Source organism: Mustela lutreola, chromosome 6 (assembly GCF_030435805.1).
Source record: "Mustela lutreola isolate mMusLut2 chromosome 6, mMusLut2.pri, whole genome shotgun sequence".
NCBI classification, from domain to species: Eukaryota; Metazoa; Chordata; class Mammalia; order Carnivora; family Mustelidae; genus Mustela; species Mustela lutreola.
Window position 1 is genome coordinate 80,363,571 of NC_081295.1, and position 16,345 is coordinate 80,379,915.

General features: G+C 33.5%; 1 long non-coding RNA gene across 1 annotated transcript; it reads left to right on the forward strand.

The window, feature by feature from the left end:
- The first annotated feature begins 1,015 nt into the window (after positions 1–1,015).
- On the forward strand, positions 1,016–16,135 carry LOC131833854 (uncharacterized). The gene is made up of 4 exons (XR_009354669.1): positions 1,016–1,044; positions 4,826–4,930; positions 14,445–14,540; positions 15,399–16,135. It is a non-coding gene; the product is annotated as an uncharacterized LOC131833854 (long non-coding RNA).
- The last annotated feature ends 210 nt before the right edge of the window (positions 16,136–16,345 follow it).

Sequence of the window (16,345 nt, forward strand, 5' to 3'; positions counted from 1 at the left end):
ACCTTGCAGCCCTGGAATAAATCCCACTTGGTCGTGGTGAATAATCTTTTTAATGTACTGTTGAATCCTATTGGCTAGTATTTTGTTGAGTATTTTCGCATCTGTGTTCATCAAGGATATCGGTCTATAGCTCTCTTTTTTGGTGGGATCCTTGTCTGGTTTTGGGATCAAGGTGATGCTGGCCTCATAAAATGAGTTTGGAAGTTTTCCTTCCATTTCTATTTTTTGGAACAGTTTCAGGAGAATAGGAATTAGTTCTTCTTTAAATGTTTGGTAGAATTCCCCCGGGAAGCCGTCTGGCCCTGGGCTTTTGTTTGTTTGGAGATTTTTAATGACTGCAATCAAAAATGGAGGCTCTAACTGCTAGGATAAATGAGGCAGAAGAAAGAATTAGTGATATAGAAGACCAAATGACAGAGAATAAAGAAGCTGAGCAAAAGAGGGACAAACAGCTACTGGACCACGAGGGGAGAATTCGAGAGATAAGTGACACCATAAGACAAAACAACATTAGAATAATTGGGATTCCAGAAGAAGAAGAAAGTGAGAGGGGAGCAGAAGGTATACTGGAGAGAATTATTGGGGAGAATTTCCCCAATATGGCAAAGGGAACGAGCATCAAAATTCAGGAGGTTCAGAGAATGCCCCTCAAAATCAATAAGAATAGGCCCACACCCCGTCACCTAATAGTAAAATTTACAAGTCTCAATGACAAAGAGAAAATCCTGAAAGCAGCCCGGGAAAAGAAGTCTGTAACATACAATGGTAAAAATATTAGATTGGCAGCTGACTTATCCACAGAGACCTGGCAGGCCAGAAAGAGCTGGCATGATATTTTCAGAGCACTAAACGAGAAAAACATGCAGCCAAGAATACTATATCCAGCTAGGCTATCATTGAAAATAGAAGGAGAGATTAAAAGCTTCCAGGACAAACAACAACTGAAAGAATTTGCAAATTTTTTTTTATTAAAATATAATGTATTATTTGCTTCAGGGGTACAAGTCTGTGAGTCATCAGTCTTATTCTGCAAGTTTTAACAAGGTACATATTGAAAACTTTGTTTGTGACTTTCAATTATTATTTTAGATACTATATTACTATTTTTCTACTCTAAAGATAATTAAATCAATTCATATGCTTACTTTTCCCAGATCATTAAAATTATCCATAATAAAATACATTTTTAATATTTGCAAAAAAACTAAGAACATCAGCATACAATATTTCATAATATTTGCCAATTTTAATATGGTGTTTCTTGAAACTAGTTTTTCCTAAGCTGGATGATAAAAGTTTAGGAATATTGAATATTTTACCAGAAAGATTCTGTTCCTCTCCAACTTGTGAAAGGAAAAGCAACTAATTAACACTTTTACAAAGGTAATCTCTGCCACATCTAACAGATCCCCTTCAAACATGAGTTTTCATATTTTTATTAGATCCCTGAAATTTTTTCTCTCCTTAGTTAGAAAAGCAGTGGTTCCTTAATATAAACTTTGTCTTTTACTTATCTATTAAATAAAATAATAAACCAAATAATTGCCTAATTATTCAACATACATTTCCTCTCATATAGAGCTAATCAATATGAATTGGATTGTCTAATAAACCTAGTTTTTCCTTTCCTTCAGTAGAAATAGCATGCTGAAATTTGAAAATACTATTATCTAGACTTCACCCTAGATAGTTTATTTTGAATATATAGATCTGAAATAAGTCCTGTGTATGTGTGAGTGAGTGAATGTGTGTATTACTACTACTCACTACAGCCAGGGTTGAATTAGAAATTGATGCATTTCACAAAAATATAGTTTTTTTTAAACCACTAAACCTTGATAACAGCAAACATCTTTATCATAGCATAAAAAGAATATTTTCATTGGTGATTGAGAATAAGTTGAAATAATCCTGAATGCTTCTAAGTTAACAGTTACTGGGGAAATATGGACCTCATGCTTTGATCACACTGAAATATAATTAGAACTTACACACACACACTCACATTTCAGAAATGTCCTTTGATCTGGAAATGTATAGATATCCTATTAAACGTCTAGATAAAAGAAACAGTAGAAACTGAAGTATAAGGTAACAACAACAAAAACAGCAACTATCAGAACTCATGGGGGCAATTTAAATGGGGAGAGGAGGTCAACTCATTGTTCCAGACAGTAGTTTTATCAATAAAAATGAAACAACAAAAATAAATGAGTTAAATCCCCTCCTTAGGGGCACCTGGGTGTCTCAGTGGGTTAAGTCTCTGCCTTTGTCTCAGGTCATGATCTCAGGGTCCTGGGATGGAGCCCCTCATTGGGTTCTGCTCAGCAAGAAGCCTGCTTCCCCCTCTCTCTCTCTGCCAGCCTCTCTGTCCTTGTGATCTCTCTCTTTTTCTCTGTCAAATAAATAAATAAAAATCTTAAAAAAAAATAAACCCCCTCCTCAAAAATTGTAAAAAGGAACAACCAAGGATATTTTTAAAAAGTGTAATGAAAGAAAGAATAAATTTAAAAAACCTTGATTAAGAGGTAGAAAATAGAAAACAGAATTAATAAAAATATTAGTTCATAAAAAATTAATAAAATAGACAAACCACTAGCTAACTTGAACAAGGGGAAAAGGTGCAAATATACAAAAGAAAAATAAAGGACATAACAATTAAAACAAAATTTTAAAAAAATCATAGGCTATTTTGATGACCTCTAATGAAAAAAAAAAAAAAGTTTAACAGAGATAGACAATTTCCAAAGCAAATAACTAAAGTTGACCTTATTTGAGTTATAATACAAGAGAAATTTTTCATTTAAGAACTTTAGAAAAGAAAAAGAACTTCAGATGTATTCACAGAAAACTTCCCTTTCATTCCTCCAGTTCACTCACCATCCTTGACCCTCATATCTGTTCAAGGAAGCAGTCCTCTATTGGCTATATTAATGGTCTCTCCTCACTTCTGGTTTCTGGTGGTATTCTTGGGTCTGGCCCCATGTGTTTCTACAGATCATACAATATATCCTTTTAATCCAGCTCTAAGGAAATGATGGTTGTACAAACAGACTTCGAAATACTAAACACCATTTAAAGCATTTAAACACCATTTTGTCATGATGAATGTTTATATTTATTTCTATAATGCTATTAGTTTCTGATTGTTCATATTTTAAGATTTTCAGTAATTAAAAATGTTTATCATGACAAGTTCAAACACATAAAAAACAAACCTATTCACTCATCACCTTTCCATGAACATTAGCATTCTGTCATTTTATATCATCTGTACCTCTTCCCACTCCATAGAACTTTAGTTTACAATTGCTATCACTATGTTATATAGCTATGTTATATGGTTATTTTGAGGTAAATATATATATGTGTGTGTGTATATATACATATACATAAATATATATATGCAAATCCCTTATTATGTTATCAAATACACCATTTCTGGCTATTTTCTTATGTTCAATCCTGGAAAAAAATATAGTAACCTTATTACTCAAAATGCCATAGCTATTCAAAGCTTGATGGTGTTGAACAACATAGTTCTTTCTGCATATGTAATTTCCTAATACCATCTATTTAATGCTAGTTATACCAGTGTTCATGATACTGCCTTATTCATTGGGCTACTTGAAAATATTGGCTTCCAGTGATTCTCTCAAAAGTTATCACTGTGCTTCACTGACAATAAGCATGAATAGAAGTATTGTTCAGATCATGCAGAAACACATACAATATAATTCATTTTCTAGACATGTCAAATTTCCTATTCAGAATTTTATAGCATTAAGATAGAATGAAACATTTTCCAACTGTGTTTTCTCAAGATCATAATCAATGCATGCCTATTAATGTAAATCCCTTCAAAGCTGACTAAACCCCTGTCTTACACACGGTGCTATCAGTGAGAAAACAAGGGAAGGAAAAATGGGTTAAGCAAAAAATAGCAGTCTGATTTGTTCAAAGAGTATGTGCTGCTGTCCAGCATAGCTTAAAACTGACTAGAGAGAGGAGGGCCTCATCACATCAGAGCCAAGAGAAGATAGTAATCTGTCACTGCCAAACAAAAGTTCTCTTGAAAGCTCTTAGATGAGAAAGTCATGGCTATCCTCACAAAACGCCTGATATATAGCATAAAGCCTGTGAAAGGGTCAGGAGAGCCCGTTTGGGTGCCAGTGGCAAGGAGCACACAGGGTGAATGATCCCTGCCACCACCTTCACTGTCTTTAGATGGTATTGACTAGAGGAGACACTGTGGTCAGAAGACAGACAAGCAACATCTGACACATGGAGCCACACATAAGTCTTAAGGCCAAAGGGCGTCAATAAACCTAGCATAGCCCAGAGCCTTCAATTCATCCTGTGCCCAACTTGTGGCAGAAAAATCCAAAATCAATGCCATCCTGACAATACAATCTTGTGTGATCATTCAAAACAAACACCACAGCAACCAGTGAGGGGAATGTGCTCCTCAGAATTCCCTTCTGGAACTGTGTTCAGCTACAGATAGGCTTGGACAACTCATGAATCAAATCACCAAGTACTCTGGGACCACAAGCTGAACCCATGCATGGGTACACAGTTGAATAGAACAAACTAGGAAACAGAAAACATGGCTTAGAAAATCCTGGACCAGGCTCAGGGTACTATTGTCAGATGCCACTGCTAGCCCTACGTCCCAAGTACTGGGAATGAAAATGGTACTGCTTTTAAGCCTCACTTTAGCAATGGCACTGTACCCAAATATCAGTTGCTTGTTATACTCAGAATTATCTTGTTATACTTATCTTGTTATACTCAGAATTAACATCATGAGTTTCCTTCGCAGGTGACCTCAGCAGCCTGGGTACATCTGTGCTCCAGCTTTGCAGAGTCCATCCTGGAGGCTGTAGACTTGGATGGCTTGGTTCTCTTTCACTACTCCAACCCTAAGGTAGGTTACCTCTTTCCTGCAGTTTTCTTGAGGTGACCTCAGTTTTCCCTTCTTAATCAATAAATGCCCCAATACCTTCTATATGAAATTCCCTCTATTGAAATAACTAGGATGATTTCTGTTTCCTTGATTCATCTCTGACTGATACACTTATAAATAAGGGATTAAGAAACCATTTAGTTATTGAAGAAAACTTTATAAAACTTTTCTTCATCAAACAAGTGTATGATCTACCAATTTACAGTTTATATCAGAAAAACTGATTTGTTTAAAAAAGACTCAAACATCATGGTCCCTTGGTACTAAGATAAAATTGGCTAACTTATATAGATTTGGAAAACAATATGAGGTTGAGAAGAATTAATATGAAATAATTTAACATGTAATGGACTATGATACCTTTCAATTAAATTCATTTCTGCAACAATTTATTGATCCTACTGCAGATATTAATTGACAAATAGGTTAAATATCATACAATATTTGTTGTCTTATTTTTATTATTCCATCATGATTAATTTATTTATAACTTACAGGTAGATCTTGATGCTTGACTATCATATCTTGCACTTCTTTTTGTGTTCTCCAGGATTTAAAAATAGTAGGATATAACCATTGAAAGATACGACCTCTAAAAAATTCTAAAAAATGTAATAATCAGTGAAGTTGAACTTTAAACAGGAGCTTTTTCATATATGATCCAGCTAAGACCTATTGATATTTTATTTTCTCTGTTATATAATACATTTACAATAATGAAGTAGAAATAAATGCTAATGGGATTAAATATGAACTTTGTCATATCTGTCAGTGATATACATCTATTTCAAGTACTGTACTATAGCATCGTAAGTTTCCACAAAGAACACAAAGATACTCTTTTCCCCTAAGAGTTAACTCAGTAATTAAAGTGGAAAAATTGCATCCACAGTATTGACAAGTAACATAGAACATCTCCTCATTATGGTAAAGAATACGAGGCTTTTTTATTATGTCTACTGCTATTTCTTGTAATAATTTTCAAATAAAAAGCTATAGGTCTACTTATCAGATGAGAAATTTTATAGACAGTACATTCTCTCACACTGCAGGAATCAAAATAATGATAAACTGTAAAGTTGCAAGCTGAAAAGGTCAAGTACGTTGTCTTGATTGGCAAAACGACCCAGACCTGTAGGTGTGAATGGGAACATAAAACATATCCATTTGAGCATTTATCTTGTTCTTTGACTGATGTCAGAGAACACAGAAATCTCAAAATCCATAGCCCGGTTTATGAGGACAGGAAAATACTAATACTTCAATTTCTGGTCCAAATATTTTTGTTATCCCCAAAGAGTTGAGTAACTCTTTACAGGCAATCTCAACTAAATAGAAAAATCATATGTAAGTCTACATTTGTCCAATATTTAATCTATGCTGATACACCAAGTGTTAAATAATAGACAATTACTTGGTATCACTATAGATTAGAAAGAAAATACAGCTGAGTTATTTTTAAATAGTTTTCTCTAGTAAAACTAATTTTTCTTCTAGATATATATTTAAGCACAAGTCACTAAAGAAAGTAAAAATTATTTATGTAAACCTCAATTTATCTTTCTAGAATTATCTATAATAGAGTTTATCCTGTTGCCAACTAACTCTATAACTGCAACTAAGGGCTTCTGAGGACTTCAAAATGCATCTGTAACAGTACGCTGCAAAATCCATGTCATATAACAATAATAAACCCACCACATATAAAGAAGTACAGGCAGTGAATATTTCAGTTTTATTCTTCAATTATAATACCCAGTCTAAATGTAACTTATCTTTTAAGCTTGGTCTACTCTACTAGGATGCTTTTAATCCTGAAATTAACAGAACAAATTTATATTCATGATACTATTTTTACTAACTGATCTCAAAGTGTTTCGTGAATAAAATACTTAAGCTTAACAGAAATGTATGGGAGGATCTATACTTTCCACAGAAACAAACAAATACATAAAATCTCAAGAAGAGGGGCACCTGGGTGGCTCAGTCCATTAAGCGTCTGCCTTTGGCTCAGGCTCAGGTCATGATCTCAGGGTGCTAGAATCAAGGCCTGCACTGGGCTCCCAGCTCAGTACGGCATCTGCTCAGCCTTCACCCTCTGCCCCTCCCCCTTTCTTGCTGCTCTCAGATAAATAAAGTCTTTAAAAAATTCAAAATGTCGGGGCGCCTGGGTGGCTCAGTGGGTTAAGCCGCTGCCTTCGGCTCAGGTCATGATCTCAGGGTCCTGGGATCGAGTCCCGCATCGGGCTCTCTGCTCAGCAGGGAGCCTGCTTCCTTCTCTCTCTCTCTCTCTGCCTGCCTCTCAGTGTACTTGTAATCTCTCTCTGTCAAATAAATAAATAAAATCTTTAAAAAAAAAAAAAAAAAAAAAAAAAAAGAATAGCTTTTAAAAAAAAAAAAAAAAAAAAAAAAAAAAAATTCAAAATGTCAAGAAGAGTCAAATATTTAATAAAAGACACCATGTTTATATCTATCACAGAAATAAGACAGTGTATTATTTATAGAATAATATTAATTTTAATTAATTTTATGACATAATTTGGTATTCACTTTATGTACAAATACTCTGTGGTACAGAAAATCAAATGCTTTATTTTTGCAAAGTGATTCTGCCTTCCTTTTATATAGACTACCTGAAGAAGCATCTTAGTAAGAAGAGGGAAAAAAAAAAAAGCCAAAAGTCTCAACTACCGGGAAACCAGACTGGTGCTATAAGTTCTACTGAAGCTGAACACTAAAACTTTTGTTCAAATCACTGGAAATATGTATCTCAGTGGTCACAGGAATGTAAAGCCTATATAAACACCTGGCAGCTTTTTGATTGATGATGGCATTTTTTTAATCAGTTTCAGTTTGTTATGAGAAAAAAAAAATTATTTCATACTAACAAAGAATTCTTGTTATGTACTTAAAAAATATTAACTACTTGAACTATAGTACAATGTATCTTCCTGTCCATTATCTTAGAAAATCTACTACCACTTTGTACTAAATAATTTAAATTAAATAAGTCTGACATCCGGAAAGTTAAAAATTAATAAGGGAAACTGAAGGACTTAATCGATTATTATAATTGCATAAATATATGTACTTTCTTTTTAAGATGAAATAAATATATCAGTGATTTTTTTAAAGTCTATTCATATTTTTGTTTTTCATCAACATTCAGTAACATGAACTGAATTTACCTGCTTACTTGAAACAACCAAAAATCAGAGACAATATATGAAAATTGTCTGCAAGATGCTGCACATCCGGCAATAAAGGAGAGTGAACACTATGAGGTGGGAAACAAACAAGATGATCCCTATGATTATCTCAACTTATATCTTTCAGAAAGTTTCCAGGCCCCAGTACAGGGAAAGCAAACCCACCAGGATTAAGACAGACTTCCTGAAGTGATTGAGCTGAGTAACTGGAAAGAATAAAGCACTACCTGTTTATAACACAGAGCACTGAGAAAAGAGAATGATCCTGAAAGAAAGCTGTGGGGATATGCAGAGAGCACCCTTTGAATATTCAGCAGAGCACTGCTCAGTGCATGAGTGTGAGGAAATTACTTGAGGCCAGAGGAAGATCCATCTAGACTAGAGCAAACAACTCCCAGTGTGCATAGGCCCAGAAATAATACAATGGATTGGAACATATTCGTTAGAGTCACCTAGTAGAACATTCAGAAAGGTGTTGCCTCAGTAGGGGGGGAATAGTTATCCCGAGAAGACAAACTGCTCTGAACACCCCTAACAAATCCTAAAAACATGGCTCAAAAGAAACAAACTATTTTTAACCAAGTTAACCTTATCCCAGGACAAAACAGTATCTATAAGAATACAAAAAATATTAAGCAAACAAAAAGCTAGAATTAGGGCGCCTGAGTGGCTCAGTGGTTTAAAGCCTCTGCCTTCGGCTCAGGTCATGATCTCAGGGTCCTGGGATGGAGCCCCACGTTGGGCTCTCTGCTCAGCAGGGAGCCTGATTCCCTTGCTCTCTCTCTGCTTGCCTCTCTGTCTACTTCTAATCTCTGTCTGTCACATAAATAAATAAAATCTAAAAAAAAAAAAAGCTCACATAAATAAATAAAATCTAAAAAAAAAAAAAAGCTAGAATTAATAATGTCTGCTATCAAACCAAAGATTACAGAGTATTCAAATGAGTAGAAAAATATAACACATAATGAGAAAAAAAAAAAAAACAGTAAAAACCAACCCAAACTTGCACAGATGTGAGCATTTACAGACAAGTATATAAAAATTATTATAAACATGCACTGTACGGTACTAACAGAAAGTTTAGATATTGCAGAAGAAAAGATTAGTAAACTTGAAGCTATCACAGTAGAAAATATTTAAGAAAATATTTAAAATTAATTACAAAGAGAAAACAGTCAAAAAAAAGTGCAAAAAGCATCGGTGAACTGTGGGACAATTTCAAGCTTCCTATTTGTGCAATTAGGGCCCCTGTAGTAGAAGCAAGAATGGATTTCTTTTTAAAAAACTGAAATAATGGCCAGAAAAATTCTAAGTTTTCTATGTTTGATAGAACCAAGAGGCTCAATGAACTCATAAATTCAAGAAACTCAAGTACCAGAAATATAAGGGAAACAGAACTAAAGCATACGATAGTAAAATTGCTCAAAACCATTGAAAAAGAGATAAATTTGTAATATATATACACAAAGCACAAAGAAACGTTACATACAGAAAAACAAAAATACAGATAACAAAAAATTCCATGTCTGAAACAATGCAAGGGAAGAGAGAATAGAACATCTTTAGAATATGAAAGATAAATTATCCAAATATAATTCTATACTCAGTAAAAATATCTTCCCAAATATAAGCAGAATAAAACTTTTATCATACATCCCAAATGGAAATAATTTATTGCCCTCATACATCCACTACAAAAACTAAGGGCAATCCTTTAGGCAGAAGAAACAGATACTTAAATGGAAATATGTATTTCCTTAAAAGAATGAAGAACACTGAAATGGTAACTCAGTTAAATAGCAAGACCAGAAATGGGCAAAATCTTTGAATAGACATTTCACTAAAGAAGATACAGGTAGGGGATGGGGCACCTGAGTGGCTCAGGCGCTTGAGCCTTTGACTCTTGGTTTCAGCTCAGGTCATGATCTCATGGATTGTGAGATGGAGCCCTGTGTGGGGCTCTGCACTCAGCCAGGAGTCTCCTTGAAGATCCTCACCCTCTGGTCTTCCCCCCAACTCATCTGTGCGCACACACTCTCTCATTAAAATGAATAAATAAATCTTTAAAAACAGAAATTATGTGGATGGTAAACAAGCAGAAAAAAGAATGTCCAGCATTATTAAAGTTTAAGGAAATGAACATTAAAACTAAACACTAAATACCTGCTAGAATAGCTAAAATAAAACAGACTGCCCATACAAAGTGTTGACAAGGATGTAGGAATTAGAATTTTATTACATTGCTGTTAGCAATGTAAAGTTTCACACACGCAAAAAAAAATAGCACTTCATTAGAAATTTAAATATAAACTTACCATGTGAACTAGCCATTCTATATCTTGAGATTTAGCCAAGTGTGACATAAGAAATATATATTTGACCTTTGTTCCTAATTTTTAATGCAGAGTTCCTAAAATCTTTGGAATTTCCTGAAGTATAAGAGTGATAGAAACATCTTTTGTTTCAATGAGGCCACTCTTGGCAGACCTCTAAACAACTTTAGGATGGGCTGGACACAAGGAAGACCAAGCCTTGATCAGAAGCTTGGTACTTTCAGACCAACCTCCAACCTCTGGGAAATAAAGGGTAGAGATTAAGCTAATCCCAAAAGCCAATGATCTAATCAATTGTGCCCACATAATGAAATCTCCATGACAACCTCTAAATAATGAAGTTTGGAAGGTTAGTTTGTAATCACATCTACATACTAGAAGGTAATATATATATACTAGAAGGTAAGGGGCTCCAACTCATAGGGACAGAAACTTCACACTTAGGACTCATCCAGGCCCTGTTCTTTGTACCTTTTCATCTAGCTTTTCATTTGTATTCTTTATTATAAACCAATAAACATAAGTAAAATGCCTTCCTAAATTCTGTGAGCCATCGAGCAAATTATTGAACGTAAAGAGGAAGAATGTCCAATGTATAAGGAAATACAGTTGGCCTCAAATTTGTGACTGGAATCTGAAGTGGGAACAATCTTGACTAAGCACTTTAATGTCTGGGATCTGATACTAGGACCAGGAAGATGGTGTCAGAATTGAATGGAACTGTCAAATACCTAGTTAGTGTCAGAGTTGGAGAAGGGGCTTGGAAAAGATATTGTGTATTCTCTTCATGAGGAAAAAACCCATATCATAAAGCAAAAACACAAAATAAACTTGTTTATTCATGTTCAAAGAACAGTTACTTTGAACAGCCAAAAATCTGGAAAACACCCAAATATCCTTCAACAGGCAAACTGAATAAGGATGTTATGGTATATCCATTGAGCAGAATACTGCTCAGCCATTAAGAAAATAATGATAATATGTTGATATATGAAACAACACGGAAGAATATTAAAATAATTTTGTCAAAAGAAAAAAAAGAAGTACATACTGTATGGTCTGTTGATGTGAAATTCTATGAAATGTAAACTATAGTGAAACTTGGCAGTGGTTACTTAGAAAGCTGGGCAAAGACAAGGAAGGATTGAAGACGGGGATGGATTGAAATGGAAATGAGGAAGTTTGGGTGTTCAATATGTTCACGATCTTGCTTCCAGTGATGGCATCAACACTGTATACATATGTCAAAACATCATCTTTTAGGTAGTGTAATCATCTTTATGCCTCATTAAAGTTGATGGGTTAAAGTAATATTCTACCTTTCTTCTTATCTCTGTCCTTTCTTCTACTCTCCATTGTGCATATGAATTCCAAGGAAGGCTAGGTAAAGCCAAATAGTCTTTGCTGAGAAAAGAAAAAAAATTAAAAGGGAAAAAGAAAAGCTTATCACTTCACAGTGTGTGTATGCCTAAAAGAATAATGGTGTCCTCGCTATTTGTGTGTTGCTTGTGGTGTGCTTGCACCTGTTTTCATGGCTTTTTCTTAAACAAAGTTCTGTTGAGTATATCAGTCCTCCTTTAAGGCCTTTAATAATTCAGTACATTATTAAAAGACCTGGCTAATTATTAATCATTTTCAGAAACATCTATTTAAAATCTTTTGTAAGCTTCATTTCTCTTAAAGGAAATGAGTTTTCAATGAAGAAAAAGTAAAATACAAGTTTTTGCAAATACTTGTAATATGTATTGTGAAATTTAATGAAATTTTAGTATTAAAAATTAGATTATTTTAATTTAGATTATTTATTAGATAATTATTGATGTTAATTATTAATATTTATAATAAATAAATATATTTATTATTTGTTAGATTATTTTTATTTATTTAGCATTAAAATTAGAGTATTTTTCTTAAGATTTGAGACATTCGTCTTACAACAGTTCTGAGGAAAATGCACGGATGGTCATGTGTGAGGCTTCAGGGCAAGGTCAAGGAATGCAGAGCCCTTTTGAGATTTATCAGTAATTTATATTACTGATGATATATTACAACAGGATTCTATTCTTTACTTAGATAATTTTTAATGATTTTAATGACTAGTGGAATATCCTAGGCTCCTCAGTTGTGGTAGCCTATAAGTAGGAACAAAAAGAATCTGAACACAAAATATAAAGGTTATCTCAGATTTATAACTACCTTAGCAATCAATATATCCAGAATTAAATTACATGATCCAAGTCAAAAACAACAACAACAACCACTCTTTTTTGTAGGATTTAAGTATGAAGTTTCTCAGATCATTATAGAAAAGGGTGGATAGAATATAAGTTTATCATTTCTTGTAACTTGCACAGAGTTCTATTGATTTATTTATATTGAAACTGTCACTCTATGAGGCAGAAAAACACATAGAATCTGGAAATGTGACTTGCATACCTAATATAACCACTGCAGGAAATAAAAATTATGTAATGCAGGGATTGTCTCTTTATCAATGTTGTGCTGTTTTTAAAATTAAACTAAAAAATGTGGAATATTCAGATGCATATCAAGATATGTAGAAAGACAAATAGAGAGAGAGAGATCTGTTTTCACAATTCTAAGTACAATCTCCTACCAAGATTGCAGGGAATACAAGTAAGCATGGTGACTGCAGAAGAGAAAAGTCTAAAACTTAATTTTTTAAAAAGATTTATTATTTATTTGAGAGAGAGAGAGAATGAACAGGAGTAGGGGCAGAGAGAGAGAAGCTCAAGAAAATTCCCAGCTGAATGCAGAGCCTGATGAGAGCCTAAATCCCAGGACTCTGAGATCATGACCCAAGATGCTTAACTGATTAAGCCACCCAGGCAACCCCCTTCTTTTTTCACTTTGCATAACAAGCTTATTTTTTAAAAGTCATATAGACAATAATCAAAGTAAACAATCAGATCTTCACTTCCACCCTGTAAAAATACACTTTTAATTTAATTTGCAACTATACATTTTCTTTCCTATTTGTGTGTATATATGTGAGTGTGTGCTTCTACCTATTCTAGTTTTTTTCCTTCACTCTGTGTTTAATATAGGAGCATCAACACTAATTAAATTAGTCTTAGCTACAACATTACATTACCCAATACTTGCTAATAATTTCTGGGAAGTCATTCAGGATCTATTAGGTTTGGAAAGCAGAAGTAATATTTACATTTGATGATTTACAAAGTGTGTGTGTGTGTGTGTGTGTGTATAAAATTATTTCAAATGTATTTCCAAGAATTGTTTTTCATTGGGTACTAGTCTCATATCATAGGATTTTTTTTTTAAAGATTTGAAGATGAAATAAATTTCGAAAATATGACCTACATACTAGATACAATAAAGGCCTCTTAGAGGTTCACAATTCCTATTAACATATTGAAGACTGTGTAGTCCATTATAGAGTAACTTGCCTAAATTATCCAAATCAGAATATACCATAGTCATTTGACTTTTGGAGGTATTTTAAAATCATCTCTTGGCATTAAAGATCATAAACACGTTTTGGGAAATTCAGTCCTAGGTTAATCTCCGAAATTAAATTATTCTACTTTTTTTTTTTTTTACATTTTATTTATTTGTCAGAGAGAGAGAGAGAGCACAAGCAGGGGGAGAGTCAGGCAGAGGGAGAAGCAGGCTCCCCACTGAGCTAGGAGCCTGATGTGGGAGTAGAGTCCAGGAATGTGGGATAATAATCGGAGCTAAAGGGAGACACTTAACTGACTGAACCACCCAGGCGTCCCTAAGTTATTCCACTTCTACTATATGATTCAAGTTGCTTTTCCATTAGAAAGAATGGATGTAATTCAGAAAAGGTGGAATCTCATATGTGCATGTTTGGAAAATTAAAGTTAATAGCATTTGAAAAGGTATAAGGCGTACTTACTGATTTTAATTTTCCTGTAATATTTTCAGATGCCTGGCATTTGTGCTCATGAAGATGAGTTCCAGAGGGTCTAAAAAGGAACAGATTCTCCACACATTGCAAAATTATAATAACTCAAAAATTTGGTAAATTACTAATAGTTTTTACACATATATAAACCAAAAGCCAAATAAACTGCTTCCTATTTGACCATAAGAACCAAAGAAAGAACTTGTAGGTTTCAATACATTTGAAGCATATCTGTGGTCTTTGGTCCATATTTTGAGATAGCTTCCAGAGTTCAACTTTAAACATTAGGCTAGATTAGATAATCATAATATATTGTTTAGAAATACCAAAGAATTCATCAAGGTCTAAGGTACTTAGTAATTAACTAGTCCTGCATTATGTAAGATATCTTTTATTATTAACAAAAAGGTGTAAATATATTATTAATGGTAAAGTGTCACACTTTATGAGTGACTTCTTTTACAAAAGGGGTCAAAGATAAATTATATAATATCGCTCTTCCTTGCATTCTGATATATTATCTTCAGTTAAACAAAAAAATTAAAGTAAAGATGTTATATCTTGAGTCAAATGGAGTTTGAGTTCTATTATTAGACTTGGTAGTACAGGTAAAACATATCTGTCATGTGAGTTGTTGCAGGAAATAAAAAGTCCAGGACCTAGTAATTTATTTTAAGACATCCCTAGCAGGTGTAATTATGTGCATCACTCCAATGAAAATCTTTTGATTTACTTTGTGGTTCTGTAACATGGGAAATATTGAAAGCGTTCTGTGGATTCTTTGCTCTATGGCCACCTCCTTCCATAGGCCTTTCAGTTCTCTAAAGTCAGAAAGCTAGAAGCTCTCATTCTCAGGCCTCTTCCTGCTATGGTTTTAGAACTGAATATCATTCTACAACTGAAAATGGAATTCCTAAGATTTTGAGTGAAAATCAGTAAATGTTCTCACTCTGCCTACAAATGTTTTTCTACAGGCAAGTGAAGTCATGAAGAACCAAATGTCAAGAATACACTACAACTTTCTAAAGCTATCGCCAGATTACCAGGCGGCTTTGGGGAGCACCTTAAAGAAGCATGTTCAGGTCCCAGCAAGTCCTGTGGTCCCTGTGGTCCCTTGACTCCCACTTCACCACCACTTCTGACAATTTCTTAAGCATCTCAATCTATTTATTCCATTTCAGCTTAAAATATCAAAGGTGGTTTCTGCTTCTTGCACTGAAACAGGACTGACACAGTAGGGATGACATATAAACAAATGTTACAGAAACGTCTTACAATCTTTCATATTAAGAAATCTGAATAAACAAAATTGTAAGTGAAAACTATTACAGCTCTGAAACAAGTTTTCTTTGCAATGCATATGGAATTACATGTGAATTTATTTTCTTAAAAGTTGTTGGAAAAATTAAGGATGAATTTTTATTTTCCCAAAAGTTTGTTCATTTTTTAAATTTATTTTGACAATCAAACTTTGTTTTTATTTAGAAAAGAACAGAACTCTTATGTTTCTTATTTCTCCATCTTCATCACCAGTAAATCAACTTTTATCCTTTGGATAAGCTAAACTTTATATAATAAGTATTAAAATTGACTTTTTAAAGGAAGAATTTCATGTAATTTAGTAAAATGGCCTTTCTCCATTAAACTGGTATTGAATAAAACTAGGATTGCACTAATAAAATATAAGTTTATAATAAGCATAAAGTTTTAAGTTACCTTGCATGTTTGCCTCATTATGCATGATTGGAGATGTAATCAATACTTTGAAAAATATTTAAGTGAAAGTGTGTTGTCTGCTTAACTTGATAAAAAAGTATTTGAGGTATAACTTTCAAATTATAAAGCAAAATTCTGCAGCATTTAATACTTTAATAATATATGCCTACATATATGCTTATAAATTATATATATATATATATAT